Here is a 7028-nt window from a genome sequence, read left to right as displayed (position 1 = left end):
AGGGCAGCCCATCATTGAACGTGCCCATGCTACCCTGAAGGGTATGCTAGTAAAATGAAAAAGGGGGAATATGGGACTCAAGGATCCTGCTCTACTACTACTTAAAGCATGCTCTACCCTTAATTTTCTAAAACCTGAATGATCATTTTCAATCCTCAATAACCCCACCTCAGAAACCACAAGTGTTGTGGTGAGATGTGGACACTAATAACTGTCCGTTGTTCAGGGGCTGCTGCCTGCTGTATGCTTTCCACATTTCTAATCCCAGAGCTGGATGTTAAATACATATTTTTAGACTAGCCCCCAATTTAACAGCCACATTATTTTTATTACACAATTTGTTGGGGAGCACAAAAGACTTGGCTGGAAAGTTGTAAGGAGGACATTCTGAGAAAAGGGAAGTGTGTGGAAGACCGCCTGCCCTTCCACGTACTGATAATGGGCCTGCTTATTATGAATTAACATGAGGGAGACGATATGCATGTGTTTCTACCCCCACAGGGCCACTGTAGATTCCAGCTCGCTGGTTTAAACCCTATCATGGCATGGCATGGGACCAATCCTCTTCCAGAAATGAAGAATTTGGGCCTGGGGACTCCACAGCCCCGAACGTTGCACCTTCCCCAGACCCAGATGGCCCCTGGAATAACCTGGGGAATGATAAAGTAGCTGATGGCAGAAGCTGAGCAATTATTGGAGCGTATTCACTCCATGCATCCCAGATAACTAACCATTGCTCTTTTTGTTTTTCTTATAGTCTGTAAAATCAGAGCTCGAGCAGTAAATACGCCTCATGGACCCTGACATTACAAAGCAGAAAGTTCACCACCTCCCTCTGTCTTCTACATTCAGCAAAACAAAAAAGGGGAGATGTTGGGAAGCACAAAAGACTTGGCTGGAAAGTTGTAAGGAGGGCATTATGAGAAAAGGGAAGTATGTGGAAGGCCGCCTGCCCTGTTTATCGGAATTCTGACTTAGGGGAGTCTTAGGGGAGTGTCGAAGGCAGCACCCCTAATTATTCCTTGGCCTTTCCAAACAAGACTGTGTATGTGCAGACCCCCAGGTGTTTACTGGAATTCTTATGCTTAATCCCTGGATGCCCTTGCCTAGAGGACAATGTAAACACTTGTGTCCTCCCAAGATTACTCACCTACTGATTGTATCTAAAGATAAAAATTCCAATAAAAGGCTAAGGAGGCAGGCAATCAGGCCATCCCTAAGCCTTCTCTTTCACAATGAAACTATGTCCGAGTAATCTGTTCATCCGTTATTCAGGGGCTGCTGGTCCGCCCCGGCAACAATTAACTGAAAACCACATGTTCTTGCGTTTATTTAATGGTGAGTTTCCAAACTCCTGGGCCCTGGATTGGGTTGTTATATACATTCCACCTACTCTTGTTTAGAGTCTGGGACAGTTTTGTGAGAGAAATGGTGCACGTGGCATGGTTTCTGGCACAATGATGTTCAAAAGCATGGTGTCAGTACCTGAGAATGTCCCTCTCACCCCTCCCTGAATGTCCTGCCTATTGGACAAATGCAAGGCATGTGTGCCTTACGAAGCCTGCCATCCTCTTGCTGCCCTGCCACACCTGGTTCTCACTGGCGCCTTCACCTAACCACCCCCTACACACACACACACACACACACACACACACACACACACTCTCCAGGAACACACCAACACACCCTCTGCTGATCCCAAGGTCTCCACAGCAACAGGATGCACCGGAGGGAGCAGACTGTCCCCAAGCCCCAACATCACCTCCCTCCATGCTTCCTGTTTGTCTCTGACCCCAAGGGATAGCTTCTCTCCTCCATGGGCCAGTGTGTCTCACCAAGCAGTCACTAGAAACCTGCAACTTGCTTATTTTGAACTTGTAGTTTTTGAGCTCCTAAGGATACCAACTCTGAATTCCTTTGGAAGCAGGTGTCTTTCAGCACGTATATGAGTCAGCTCCACTGCCATAATCAAGTGCCACAGACTGGGAGGCTTAAACACAGACATTTATTGTTTCACAGTTCTGGAGCCTAGAAGATGGGAATCAACATGCTGGCAGAGTTAGAACTCCTGTGAAAAAAGAATTTAGTCCGATACAGAAGTCCCAGAGACATATGAAAGCATATTCAAAGTCACTAATCATCCGAGAGATGCAAATCAAAACAACAATGAGATACCATCTCACACCTGTCAGAATGGCTACCATCAACAAATCAACAAACAAATGCTGGCGAGGATGTGGAGAAAAACGAACCCTCCTGCACTGCTGGTGGGAATGCAGACTGGTGCAGCCACTGTGGAAAACAGTATGGAGTTTCCTCAAAAAACTAAAAATGGAACTCCCATTTGACCCAGTAATTCCACTTCTAGGACTATATCCCAAGAAACCAGAACCCCCCTATGTTCATAGCAGCACAATTTACAATAACTAAGATTTGGAAACAGCCTAAGTGCCCATCAGTAGATGAGTGGATTAGAAAACTGTGGTACATCTACACAATGGAATACTATGCCTCTATAAAAAAGAAGGAACTTTTACCATTTGCGATATCATGGAGAGCATTGTGCTAAGCGAAATAAGCTGGAGAAAGATAAATATCACATGATCTCACTCATATGTGGGATATAATGATCAACATAATTTGATGAACAAGAATAGACACAGAGACAAATGGTAGGAGGCAGGGAGGTTAGAGAGCAACCAAAGGACTTGTATGCATGCATATTGGCATATCCAGTGGACACAGGCACTGGGGCAGTGGGGGTTTGCCCTGGGTGGGAATGGCTGGTGGGGGATGGCGGTCAATTGGGGAAAAAGAAGACATATGTAAAACTTTAGACAATAATAATAAAAAAAGAATTTAGTCCAGGTCTCTCTCCTTAACTTGTAGATGATTGTCTTCTCCCTGTGTCTCCATATGGTCTCCCTCTCTGTACATGTCTGTGTCCAAGTCTCCTTATATGGACACTAGTCATATTGGATTCAGGTCCACCCTAATGATGTAATCTTACCCTGATTATCTCTGTAAAGACCCTATCTCCAAATAAGGTCACATTCTGAGGTCTTACAGGTCAGCACTTCAACACACAAACCAGCCTATAACACCACATAAAGGCCAGTGAGCTTTTGCCCAAGACTGCTATGTTACCATAATAACTGGTCATGGTATGAGGTGACAGAGGTCAGAGCAGACACTGAGTGTGCACTCAGTCCACTCCAGTCTAGCTTGAGCCAACAGTCTGACCCTGGAAACTCTGGCACCACCAGAACAACCTGAATAGGTAGGGCCTATTCTTCTCCACTGACCACCAAATGCAAAGCATTGTTGAGATTGAAATATGAAGTATAATTGAAAGCAACTATTGCAAAATCCTGACGTTCATATTTGGTTAAGTAAGTGACACATAGAAATCTTTGGAACTTGTTTTAAAATATGTCTCTCTTCCTGCCCTGGCTGAGTGGCTCAGTTGGTTGGAACATCATCTAAAAGGTTGCAGGTTCAATTCCAGTTCAGGGCACATTACCTAGGTTGCAGGTTTGATCCCTAGTCAGGATGCCTGGGATGTGTAGGCAACCAATTGAAGTTTCTCTCTCACATCGATGTGTGTGTGTGTGTGTGTGTGTGTGTGTGTGTGTGTGTGTGTGTCCCAGTATCTCTCTCTCTAAAAAAAAATCAATAAACATATCCTTGTATAAGTATTTAAAAAAAAGTCCCCTTCCTAAATTACACAGGGTACAGTTTTGCCTATTTGTGACATTATGTAAGTGGAGAGGGAGTATTTTCAAAAGGAAAAACTTAAAGTAAATTTGATTACATCTCCAATCTGGTGAGGATTTTTAAAAAAAAGCTTTTGGGATCAATAAATGACCCTGAATGTCCTGGCGGGTCCATGGAATCATAGGGGGTCCTTATAAGAGAGAAGGTGATGTGAACATGCTAAATTCTGGTTTTGAAGATGCAGAAAGGAGCCACAAGTCAAGGAATACCACTCTAAAACCTGGAAGAGACAGGGAAATGGCTTCTAGAGTCTTCTAGAGTCTCCTAAGGGGGCACTGTCCCCAGTGAAACTGATTTCAGAACTTTGTAAGATAATAAATGTGTGTTGTTCTAAACTAAGTTGGTGGCAATTTGCTATACCAGTAGTAAAAAATGAATACAGGCTAGGCAGTAATATATTAGGCTTTGCAGACCTTATAGTGTCAGTTGTAACTATTTAACTCTGCTGCTGTGACATGAAAACGTTCACAGACAACCTCCAGAGCCAGACTCAGGGTCGTAGAGGAATTGAAACAAGCCACAGGTGGGTTGTGTGAGTGGGATTTCCATTCTTAGTATTAACTTAGGTCAGGAACCCCAACTACTACACCTAAATTGGGGTCTGGAGGGCATGCTGAAACCTCTGCAAAACTGAGGGGGTTGGGCGGAGAAAACTGGCACGGCAGGGCTGTGGGTAAAAGACAATTTTTTCAATAAATGATGTGGGAAAATTGGTTGTCCATACAAAAATGAATGGAACCTGAACTCTACTGATTCCATATGCCAAAACCAATTCTAGATACATTATTGGCCTAAATGGGAAATTCAGACCAATAAAACGGGTAAAAGATTATAAATGAGAATATTTCATGACCTTAGGGAAAGATGTGTTAAGATGATGCCCAGCCAGCAGGGCTCAGTGGTTGAGTGTCCACCTATGAACCAGGAGGTCACAGTTCATTCTGGTTGGGGCACATGCCTGGGGAGGGAGAGGTTTGCGGGGTCAATCCTTAGTAGGGGACGTGCAGAAGGCAGTTCTATCTTTCTCTCCCTTCCTCTCTGAAATCAATAAAAAAATTTGAAAAGATGGCCCTAATCGGTTTGGCTCAGTGGATAGAGCATCAGCCTGTGGACTCAAGGTTCTATTCCAGTCAAGGGCATGTCCCTTGGTTGCAGGCAAATACCCAGTAGGGAGTGTGCAGAAGGCAGCTGATCGATGTTTCTCTCTCATTAATGTTTCTAACTCTCTACCTCTCTCCCTTCCTCTCTGTAAAAAACCAATAAAATATATTTTAAAAAATTTGAAAAGATGAACACAAAAACACTAACAATAAAAGAAAGACCTATAAATTTGACAACTTTAAAATTAAGAGCTTTATCACAAGATAAGAGGGCGGGAGAAGCAGGTCAGGCAGCCCAGGTTCATGAAGGCTCTTGGTGCCCCATGGCCCGCAGGCACCGGATGCCCAAGAAGGTCAGCTTCTGCAAGGGGGTCGTAAAAGAAGAGACAAGAGGAGACTGGCGAAGTTGTCAGCTAAACCTGTTCCTGCAAAAATGGGAATGGAGCCAAAAGAAGGTGCAAGAAAAGGATAAATCTGCAGACAAAGAAGTGCAAACAGAAGGGAAAAGGGGAACAAAGGACAAACAGGCCAAAGTGGCCAACCAGGAATCTAAAGAAGATCTACCTGCAGAAAATGGAGAAATTAAAAATGAGGAGAGTCCAACTTCAGATGAAGCAGGAGAAAGAGAAGCCAAGTCTGATTAATGTCATATACCATGTCTTATCAGTGGTCCTTGTCTCCCTTTTTGTACAATCCAGAGGAATATTTTTATCAACTATTTTGTACATGCTAAAATTTTAGTAGCTCTAGAAATATTTTTAAGAATGAGGAAATTCCACCTCATCCCATTTTTTTAAAAGGGTAAATTCTTTTTCTAAAGAGCTGAAATCATTTGCTGGTTGTTTATTTTTTGGTACAACCAGAAAATAGTGGGATATTGAATATGGGAAGCGTTGATTGTCCTGGGTATCAGCTTGATATTCATTCCACAGATGTGGGTAGTTTTTATATCCTATAATACAAAGCATACTGAATGGCAATTTGGAGTCAGTCGTGTATTTAACATGTCTTGAACATTTTAAATTACTTCTATTCCCATGTTATTGGTAGAAGTGTTTCCTAAAGAAAACCACTCCTTGATCTTGGCTCTCCCTGTCAGAATTTTGTGCATCTGTGACATCTTTGGTGTGGTAGACCAGTTTTTCTAGTAACTTTACGTGCAGGGAAAGACTGAAAATTTGATTATGTAGCATATATGACATTAAATTGTGAATTAGTGGGACTGATGTAACAGCATATCAACATCTGAAGTACTTATTACTCTATGAAGGAAAATTAGTCTCCAAATTTTAAGCTGGAAAGTCACTGGAATAACGGTTTAGAAAAGAATCACAACTACATGACTTTATATTTTTGATATGTATGTTAGGAATTGAAATCTCTGTGTACTTATCCTCAAAACAAGCAATAAATCTCAATTATGAAAGGAAAAAAGATAACAAGAATAAAGTGTTGATGATTATTGAAGCAAGATGATAGTTTTTACATTATTTTCTCCAGAAAATAAAACAAGAGGAGGTAATAACAAAAAGATAGTGAAAAGGCAAGCCACAGAGTGGGAGAAGATATGTATAACTCATATAAACAACAAAGAACTAGTTCCTAGAAGGTAGAAAGTACCTCTATGAATCAATAATAAAAAGACAAATTACACATTAGAGAAATGGGCAAAAATATTTGATGATCATTTCACAAAACAAGATATCAAAATATTAATTATCATATGAAAAGATAGTCAATCTCATTAAAAATTAGGGAAATTTAAATTAAAATCATAATGAGCAGTGAAGTTTCACTGGTATCTGAAGATTCCATATGTTAAAGCAGATGGGGAATAATAGGAATTCTACATGACTAGTGAAGGGATAAATTGGTATAATCCTCACAGTGGTTCTCAACCTTCCTAATGCCGCAACCCTTTAATACAGTTCCTCATGTTGTGGTGACCCCCAACCATAAAATTATTTTCGTTGCTACTTCATAACTGTAATTTTGCTACTCTTATGAATCGTAATGTAAATATCTGATATGCAGGATGTATTTTCATTGTTACAAATTGAACATAATTAAAGCATAGTGATTAATCACAAAAACAATATGTAATTATATATGTGTTTTCCGATGGTCTTAGGCGACCCCTGTGAAAGGGTC

At 41.4% G+C, this 7028-nt stretch overlaps 1 pseudogene; it reads left to right on the top strand.

Annotated features, from left to right (window-relative positions):
* The first annotated feature begins 5218 nt into the window (after positions 1-5218).
* Positions 5219-5597, top strand: LOC102244637 (annotated as a pseudogene).
* Positions 5598-7028: the final 1431 nt, after the last annotated feature.

This window comes from Myotis brandtii, unplaced genomic scaffold (genome assembly GCF_000412655.1).
Source record: "Myotis brandtii unplaced genomic scaffold, ASM41265v1 scaffold321, whole genome shotgun sequence".
Classification (NCBI taxonomy): Eukaryota; Metazoa; Chordata; class Mammalia; order Chiroptera; family Vespertilionidae; genus Myotis; species Myotis brandtii.
This window is presented reverse-complemented; position numbering and strand designations above follow the sequence as displayed.